The sequence below is a fragment of the Vigna umbellata genome, chromosome 3 (assembly GCF_029865625.1).
Source record: "Vigna umbellata cultivar VRB3 chromosome 3, Vumbellata_1.0, whole genome shotgun sequence".
In the NCBI taxonomy this organism is placed as follows: Eukaryota; Viridiplantae; Streptophyta; class Magnoliopsida; order Fabales; family Fabaceae; genus Vigna; species Vigna umbellata.
In genome coordinates, this window is record NC_142167.1 from 41,120,036 (window position 1) to 41,130,610 (window position 10,575).

Here is a 10,575-nt window from a genome sequence, read left to right on the forward strand (position 1 = left end):
CGGAGAAACAAGCTGAGTTCGGTCGTTTTTGGCAGGAGAGACAGATCATGGGTGTGAAGTATGTTCGCTTAGAGTACTACAAATCTTATGGGTTCCAATTTCCTAATTTATTTTCAAACCAAGGCTTAACCAATCTCGTTGAACAAAAGGAATGTATTTATTCCGACCTCATTCGGGTATTCTACCACAAACTCTGTTATCGTGATGGTGTTGTTACTACTAAAGTAAAAGGGTTACGCATCATTCTTGATGACGACATCTGAACCAATGTAGCTATGCTCACCATCTGGGATGATGCAGTGAAAATTCATCTTGGAGTTCCAAAGTTCAATCGTCTTCTTGCCTTCCAGTCGTTTTTGAGAAACCCTCAACAACAATTAAATCGACAACAACTACTGGTGGGCGGTTTCAAAGTGGAGGAGAGGATGATCCATTACCTGAAAGTTTGGATCATATGCTCTCGTGCCACCAATCATGCTCAATACTCTAAGCAAGATCTTCTCCTTATCTATGGTATTTTGAATCATGTCCACATTGATTGGCCTTCTCTCATCACTGACACTATGCTAAAGGCACAATAATTTTTAGCCTATCATCTCCCTTTATGCTCTCCTTATTTCTCGTATCCTTGAATTTAAATGAGTCAATGTTGAAGGTGAACATACTCAAGCTATTCAGTCGATTGGCACAAAAATTGGTGAAACTACTTTACTCCAAATGGGCTTTGTAGCACATGGAAATGTATTTCTTCATAGTTGATTTTCCATGGAAGAGTATTTTGCAAACCTCTCAAAGCAAATGGAAGATATGAGTTTGACTCATCAAGTAAGATTTGATGAACTAATGGAAATGCATCAAACTCATCATGACTATGTATGTGAGAGATTTGAAGATTTTAACACTAGGCTGGGCAACATTAAGGATCGCCTAAACCTTCAACCTCCTAATTATCCTCCATTCCCTGCTTTCTAAATGTTTATTGTATTTCTTGGTTAAAGTTGAATTTCTGTTTTTCTTGTATTTCATGATGCATTTTGTTATTTCATTTTATGAAAATTCACTTTTATTTCTGAATTACATATATTCTTTTGCAGAGGGGGAGAACCATTTAACGGGGAGCCTTTATTCTTGAGAACTTTTTGTTTATGATAAAAAGGGGGAGAAAACTTTTAATTAATGCAATTATTACTAGCATGTTTGTGTTGTTTGTAAGTCTGGATCTTTACAGGAAATTAGAAATGCTTTTAAACAAGAGATTTTTTATCATCATAAAAAAGGAGGAGATTGTTACCAATAAGGAGCATTGGTATCTTGAAGCTACTATGAAGTTTTGATGATGTTAAAAGCTAAAGAATTGAAGAATATTAGTGTATTTATATTAAAAACATTTTGTAGAAACAATTGTATAGGAATAACTTTGATGATGTAAAAATACTTAGATGTTTTCCTTTGTAGGGAATCATTGCGCAGATAATTGATTATCACAAGCCAAAATAGAAAGAGAATGCTCGCGCAAATAATCGATTATCCCTCAGGATAATCGATTATCACTTTTTGGAAACCTCATAACAGCCACAAATAATCGATTATCACTTAAGATAATCGATTATCCCTAGCAGTTAGGAGTTGGCTTTTCAGTTTCTGACCCTTGGGCTATATATACACATTCCTAAACCTCTTATAGGTTTAACTAAGCCATTTAAGAATATGAGAAGCTTGCACGTGAATTTAGTAATTACAGGAGTGTGTTAGAAATTTCGTTTTATTGGACAAGGGTGTGAATTTAGTAATTACAGGGGATGCGTCAAAAATTATATTTTTAGTGGACAGGGGGTGTATTTAGTAATTAGAGGTGATGCGTTCAAAATTTTGTTTTATTGGACAGTGGTTGAACTTAGTAATTTCAGGGGGTGCGTCAGAAATTCTGTTTTGGTAGACAAGGGGTGTGACAACGAAATACAAGGAAACAACATTGTTTTGTGAATTGTCTGATTGTGATATTATCTTCTGCATCGAGATAAGATGTTATGACTTGTTATAGTATGTGTTTAATGTGTTCATATTGTGTGATATACTATGATATCTCTGGTTGCTCACCCTTGCATGTTGTGGTTGTGGTTCCATCTACAATGATCGTACATGTACGGGAGTAGATGGAGAATAAAACTTGTCGGGTTTTTATATTGTTTTTTTTATTTACATTTGTTTGGTTTTGGTATTTTAAGGAACAAGTAAGTTTTGGTTTGTTGTAATGTATGGACTTAAGGTATTATGATATTTGTATGGTTTGCTTCCACAATGTTATTTTAAAAAAAATTGGACGAGAACGTTTCATACAATTCGTACTCTAAGATTATTTTTTTAGGGTTAAATATGTTTTTAGTCCCTCAATTATCACGCGATTTTGTTTTTTGTCCCTCTTTCAAACTTTGGTACACTTTGATCTTTCTCCTTAAGGAAACTATAATTTTTCGTCCTCAAAAACCAACGGCGTTAAAAATAAGCTGAGGTGGCTAACGATGGTCTGACACATCATTTTTTTTTACACTCTCAATCTTTCACAATTTTCTCCCTCCCTCTCCCTTTGTCTCCTTCCTTGCATCTTCCACTCCCTCCATCATCTTCACCCAATCCTCCAAACAAAGAAACCCATCACCGTCAGAATCCACTGTCGCAATCACCATCTCAGCCTCTATCAACCCAACCTCCCCACCCAACATCCCTATTTTGTTCCTCAACTCACAAGTTGAAATCTTTCCATCACCGTCTTCGTCCAAGTACCTCAGCACCCGCTCGTATTCACTACCCTTAATCATCATTCCTCTCAACAAAGAATCATCATCCTCCAAGTATAAACTATTGCATCGAGGACAATGCAGAACCTTGTCTGGTTTCTTGAAGATTTTATCTTGATTTGTAGGGCTACTCTCTGTATTATTTTCCATTGTTTTGGAATTTACTTTTGACTCATTTTACTACCGATTATTATGTAGGGTCTCTTGTTTGCTATCTGTTGAATCAGAATAATTCTCTGGTTGCTCAGAGTTTTCAGTACAAAGCATTTCAACTTCTTTTTTCTTTAAGCCATTGTAAGCATTCTGAAATTTAAGTTTAATCAATGACAAGTTAAGTAGAACAATGTTGTGGGAAAATTAAGAATAGATGAGAAGCAAAATCAATATTTATTTCCTATGAAAAATATAAAATACCACACAAGAGGAACAATTGGAACTTAGCGATTTCTCAGTAATAACAAATAGTAGTTTCTCAAGGAATAACATATTGGTTCATACATGAAACCATGTTCATCTCCTATTTCTAATGTGCCTCAACTTCAATTTGTCTCTCCCATCAAACTGTCATATTCATGAAAGTGAATCATACTAGAACTGGTAACTTATAAACAACAACAATTGCATAAATTTACTGAAAAAAGACCACACAGAGCACCTAGAAACTTTTGGACTTGATTGTTGCAAATTTTTGTTCTTCAAAAGGGAACCAGGTTTTTTTTTATGCAAACTACATAAGTGATGATAAGGAAAAATGAATAAGTAACTAAATGAAAGATTCTAGTACAATGAAGCCACAATAATCCAAAGAAAATATTCATCGCATATATCAACATTTCTGTATAAAGATGAAAAGGAACTGATTCATAGATAATCAACGACATTGCTCCAATGAAGATGAAATAAGTTACGTTATATTTATGGTTGAGAGAGGCTGAGATGGTGATTGCAGCGATGGATTCTGACGGTGATGGGTTTCTTTATTTGGAGGATTTGGTGAAGATGATGGAGGGAATGGAAGATGCAAGGAAGGAAACGGAGGAAGAGGGAGGGAGAAAAGCTGAGAAAGATTGGCCGTGTCAGAAAAAAAATGACGTGTCACACCACCGTTAGCCACCTCAGCTTATTTTTAATGTCGTTGGTTTTGGACGACGAAAAATTATAGTTTTCTTAAAGAGAAGGATCAAAGTGTACCAAAGTTTGAAAGAGAGACAAAAAATAAAATCGCGTAATAGTTGGGGACTAAAAACATATTTAACCCTTTTTTCATACATGACATCCTATTAGGGGTGTTATACATGCCTGGTGGAATTATCCCTTTGCCAAACTCCTTAAAGACAAGTGTTGGCTAGATGACGCATGATTTCCTCTAGATGCATATGTGTTGGAAAAAATTGCTTGTTGCCAGTAGAGGTAAGCATCTGATTCGTTGACGTTGGTTGAAACATCAGAATTCCATGTCTTTTTGGGATTGGCCAAGACTGGGCATGTGGAAGTAGGGCACACATCCTTAATTAGTTCAACCCTAGTCATCTTTATGGACCTTCAGTCAATAGCAGTGAATCAAGGTGCAATCACATCAAGTAGTAAGAGAAGTTCTTTTATTTCTTTAATCATGGCCACCATGAAGAACTGCTTGAAAACATCCAGAGGTAGCTTAAGACTCAAATGAGTGGTTGGCACAGGCGAGACCTTGGATAGGGGTCATAGAAGCTAACACTACCCTATTGGTAAAGTCCAATAGTGATTGAACGTTGTGCTTCCTTCTGAGATTCTTGAAGAACAAGACGAAGTTCTTCATTTTCTTACTTATATGCCTTTTCATCAAGAAATGGTGGAGGGTATGAGGTGGAGGCTTTTTGGGTGTTTCTAGGCTTTGGAATGGGTCGTTCAATGATGGTGGTTCCAATGAGAATTATTTGTGGTGTCATGCACATTAACTAGAGATAAAACAAGTTTACAGTGTATACATTATTGTAAACCCTACCTTACAAATTAGTTTTATGAAAATAAGTTAGACTTAAATTCTCTTTCTAATGTAATATTAAAATCTATCTAGTGAACTGTTACACTTATTATGTGAATTATTATCAGATTACTGATAAATATCTAATTTCATGCATGAATACATGTGTCTTAACATGAGATAGGTGTATTGAAGATCAATTTATACTTATAAATGAGTTTTAATTTAAAAAAAAAGAGGTTAAACTCAATTTCTAAAAGCTATTAAAATACATTATAAAATAAGAATAATATATTTAAAGGTTTAAACCCTCGTTTGGTCTTCGTATTTGTGTGTCAATCTCAAGTGGATCCTCATTTTTTTTCCGGTCTCAATCAGGTCCATAAACTTGTAAAAATGAGTCAATTAAGCCCTCTCCATTAAGTTTTCATTGACGCCGTCTGCAGATGCTGAGTTGTAATTTTTTTTAGTTGAGGTGGCAATGTGTATTAAAATGAAATGTGTATTAAAATGAAATGTGTATTAAAATGAAATGTGTATTAAAATGAAATGTGTATTAAAATGAAATGTGTATTAAATTGAATGAGTGTTCTGTTGTTCAGTGACTCTCATGTCATTCATCACCTTACCCTCCTCCACCCAACTCAAACCAGTTTCTTTCTTTATTCCCTGATCCCTCAGCATTTTTCTCGCTCTCGCCACCTCCTTCCATCTCCCAGTAGCAGCATAAGCATTAGAAAGCAAGACATTAATCCCAGAACTTACAACACCCATCTCTAAAATCCTATCAGCCACAAATGAAGCCCATTCAGTGTTCCTTTTTTAAATTATTGTCCAGATGAATCATTTTCATTATTTTAGAGATATTTTTAGCTTGATAAGAGTTTTTGGAGTCTGAATTTTTTGGCACTTGCTTTAACCTTATCAATTGGGGTCTTGGTCCAAACTCTTTTTAGATGACATCGATACTAAATATGGTATATTTTTTTAGAAATGAGGCCTCGTTTTCTCTTTGAATTCCTCTGTTCCTGGCTAGATTCGAAAAAAGAAAAAGCCATTCATTCATTTCAAATTACTTTGATCAACACCTTTCATTGACTCAACAACCGCCAACCCTTCTACTAAAAAATCACAACTTTCAACAAAGTATAAATTTGGCCAGAAAAATTGCAGAAGCGGTTATAAGTGATGGAGCATAACAAAGCATATTGTACTCCAAGAGAGACAATTCCACAATATAGTTTGTCAAGCACTCAAGTTGTAGCGAAGAGAGATAATTTTTGGGCCAGTGGGCGTCTTAGCGGCAATGTCTCTACTGCGACGAAGGTTTTCGTCCTCCAACGTATCACGGTGCGAGACTCTTAGTTTTGATTGGGGATTTTTGGGATTGTTCATCTGAGCTTCTCTGCAGGTTAGGGGTCTGATATTGGGTGGTCCGCGACGGTGGTTGAAGAGGATCTAGTCGTGATAGTGAAAATGGTGACTGCGGCGGTGGCGGTGATGATGGGCCACTAAAACCCTTTGTCATGTCACATTGTCTTAAATTAAATAAAAATTCCACATAATCAAACACTTTGACATCATCGTGCACCACGTCAGTCGCTATTAATGCCGTCAGTGAAGATTTAACGGACACGACTTAATTGACTCAATTTTTCAAATATTTGGACCCAATTGGCTCAATTTTACAAATAATATGACCCAATTGAGATTGTTTAAAATACGAGGACCCACTTGAGATTTCTCAACAAACTTGAGGACCAACCGATGGTTTAAACCTATATTTAAATGCCATAAAAAGAAGAAAAAAAAAGATAAAAGAATTGCAATATATATCAAAAGTTTAAATACCGAAAATACAAATCACCTTGCTTAAAACAACATACCCTACTCTTAACTTCAGATTCATTTAATAATTTCTTTGGAGAATGAAATAACATTTGTCTTAACTATGTATCGTTTTAGGTTTTGTGAAAACCTCTCGTTGAAAACATTATCTTTTGCAACGATTATCCATAAAAGCGTACGTAGTAATAGTTGTTCCTTAATGCGACACTAGAAAGATAAATAAAAGAGTAGTCATATATATTTTTCAATAAAATGTAATATAATTAAAATTTAAAGCATTTGCATTATTAACGTTGTCCAATCACTAAGAACAAGGTTCTTCTTCTATTTGTAGTTGGAGTCTTGTCTTGTGACCTGGTCTTGGTCTTTTGTTGCTCTTTAGTGCTTTCCGTATTACGCGAAAGTTAAGACATTAATCAAATTGATAATAATTATAATTTGACAGAAAAAAAGAGAGTAAGTTATTGATATTATCATTTGAATGCAACAACGGGTGTTTTTTAATCCAATATGCTGTTTGGTCACGGATGAAAGATTTTAAAAAAAATTGGTAAAAATAAAAATATATATACATAAACATTACTTTTCAACATGTACGATTTTACCTGATCTATGACCTACTAACACTTCATGTAATATTTATCTTTTCTTATTAAATTGAATTAATATAATTTAGTTAATATCATATTTATTTTATTTTTTATTAAACTAATAGAAATAGAATTTACTACTATAATTAATTCTACACTCCATTATCAGAACAGGGACACCCAAAATACGAAGGAATCCTTGGGAGAAGAAGAAATGGACAGCGCCGGCGAAGTGTAACCATTGGTGGTTTTACGATGAGAGAGAAAGTGGAGCCCTAGGTGGTTCGAGAGTTACGTGGAGAAAAGATGGATGAAGAAAATTAATACAGAAAATTATTTCAGTTATAATAACTATATAATTATATTATAAGTTGATTTGGTTGGTAGGAAAAAATAAGAGAGTAAGGAAAATTATTTGAATTATAATTATATGTTTTATTTTTCTATATATAAATTATCTATTATTAACTATTTGGGTTTAGTGAGTTAATAGTAGAATAAGAGAAATTAACTTGTCTAATTTAACTAATATTTACACTAAATAATTTCATGAAGACTATATAGATATTGGATGAAGATTTAATGATGGGGAATTGTAAGAGGTGTGGGTGCAATTTATTGAGAAAAACGTGACCCACATAAATAATAATACTCTTCAATTTATTGGGGTTACTTTTCATTGAACATTGACAACCTTTAAATTTGGTACATGTACAAATAATAAAAACTAATAATAGAATATCAACTAACTTAAAATAAAATCTACTTAATCTATCTCTATCTTATATCAATAAAATAATACTCTCCTAAATAAGTGGAAAATCAAAACTATCTATATCTATTTTATATCTATCAAAATCAAATCAAATATTACTAAACCCAAAACTAATAAAATAAGATTTAAACAAAATTATTAATAAAACCCTAAAATTTAAGTTTATCCCAACACAATTATTGGAAATTGTTTATTTATTTTAAATTAATGAAATTAATTTGATAGTATGGTTATTAGATTATTTTGTGGTTAAACTTTTGAGAAGGTTGTGAAAATGATACTAATAAGGGAAGTTATTCTAATTATTATAATTGTTTAGCTTTTAAGTTGATAAATTTATTTTTAGATTATAAAATTGGAATCATAATGGGAGTAGTTCAAACTTTAGAGTTATGAGAAAAACTATTTTTAAAGCAAGGAAAATTTTTGATCAATTGGCATGAAGTGCATGATTATGATTTAATTACTTATGATATAAGAAACATGTTCACTATTTTATGTTACAAGATTAATAAAGAAAATAATTGTCTTCATAATAATTATAACTCAAAGATAATAATTTAGTTTATATACAATTTTATTTTATGATTTTAATCTCAATAATTGATTAATTCAAATAAAAAACCTGCAATAAATGATTTCATACCTTTTTAATTTTGACTATAAGGCCGTTTCTTTTAGACTATTCAAATGAAAACAGATAATCTCAAAATTGGGTACTTTTAATCTTAGTATAAGAATATGTTTCTATTGTACTTTTCATCTAAATATTGTTTCATACGATTTATTGGTGCTTGTTTTTCTTAACCTTGAAAAATAAAACCCAGTTCGACTTCTGAAAGAAACGTTAGAAGTCAATGAGAGGCATCTTTATAAGAAAAAAATGGAATGTAATATTTAATACCATAACCTAAATCACCAATAGTATTCAAGAAAATGGTGTTTGTTTCATGGAAAAATAGAGAGATAAACAAAGGAGAGAATGGGCACAACAAAACTATAATCATGATATTGGTATAATCATAGAATTTCTTTTCAGTTTTACTACTTTAGTGTATATAGATGATCACTTTCTACTCATTAACCTCAACATGAATAGTAGGTTAGTAAAACTGAAAATCAAGGTAAAATCATATGAATTTCCAACTTCTTTTAGAATGAGAAGAAAAATCAAACAACATTACAGTACAATTGAACTTGCATGAGTTAGTCCAATCATTTCATAACTCAGTTTTGTCTTACCTCACTTGACCTACCATTTCATAACTTGAACTAACTCATATTCAACTTGATTTAGAATTTTTAAAAATCTAAAACATTCACCCGTTTATACCCAATTCAAATTCAATTAAAAAATTAAACTTGAAATTTGAAAATATATTGAATTTGATACAAATCCATTAAAGGAAACTTAAAGTAATTATATCATTATGAATTCAATTTTTTGCCATCCTTAAATATGGCTGTAATATTTGATTTTGTGTAAACCCTAAACCAATATAAATTTGTATTGAATTAGTTATTTATTAGAAGGTAAAGAAAAAAAAAACTAATTTTGCAAGCAATAAAACTTGTAACCAATAAAAATAAAACTTTATAACTAATATTGCAAAATAAACCCTCAAAATTTCTTTGATATATTACAAAAGAGTAATGAAGAATTTCTGAATATAGAAAAACACAGAATTAATTATATTTAGAAGAAAAAACCAAAAACCGTGAACGGCAGGATTCGAACCTGCGCGGGCAGAGCCCACATGATTTCTAGTCATGCCCGATAACCACTCCGGCACGTCCACTTGATGACGTCAAAACAGTAAGAAAATAAATATATTAAAAACAAACATAGTACAAAAAAATAAGATAATAACATATAATATAATAAAAGTAACATAAATTATAATTATATTCCCTATTTAGTATGACAAATTAAAGAACTATAGGATATAAATTATCTAGTGTTTTAAAGAATTTTCAATAAAATCAGATATGTGTAATAATGAAAAATGTAGGGAATAATTTTTTTTATCGAGATATGTTAGTAGTGAGTATTATATTAGTTGAGCTGGTGATAGGATCCACTACAGATTTTACATCCGTTTTGGTGGGTGTTGATGACCCTTCAACACTGTGAGACATTATGGATATTGAGATAACATATTAATTCAACAATTTTTTTTTAATTTTTATTATATATCATAAGTTTGCATATGATGATGAAATTTAGTGGATGCTATCACAGAATTAGAAATCTTTTTAATAGAAAAAAAAATCTATCTAATAGGGACCATGTTAATTTTGCATTTATTAACAGTTAAAAACTTATATTTTTTTATATAAATAATCATTTATAATAATAGATAGAATGTAATAACATGAAAAATAGAGTAATAAAGTAGATAAGTGGATTAAAATAATGAGACGAGCTTTTTAGTTTTAAGAAAAATAATCATTTAATATAAATATAACTTACTAAAGCTTAGTTCATTATCTAAATCACTTCATCTCTCTAAAAACTCCGTTCTCTACTCGTTCTCTGCCTTCTTTCTAGAATTCCTTCACATTGAGCTGTCAGATTGACGATCAGGAGGTGCCCAGACGTCC

The 10,575-nt window shown here is 31.8% G+C and overlaps 1 non-coding gene across 1 annotated transcript; it reads right to left on the reverse strand.

Annotated features, from left to right (window-relative positions):
* Positions 1-9,688: 9,688 nt before the first annotated feature.
* Positions 9,689-9,770, reverse strand: TRNAS-AGA (transfer RNA serine (anticodon AGA)). Its single transcript has one exon. It is a non-coding gene; the product is annotated as a tRNA-Ser (tRNA).
* Between the last annotated feature and the right edge of the window lie 805 nt (positions 9,771-10,575).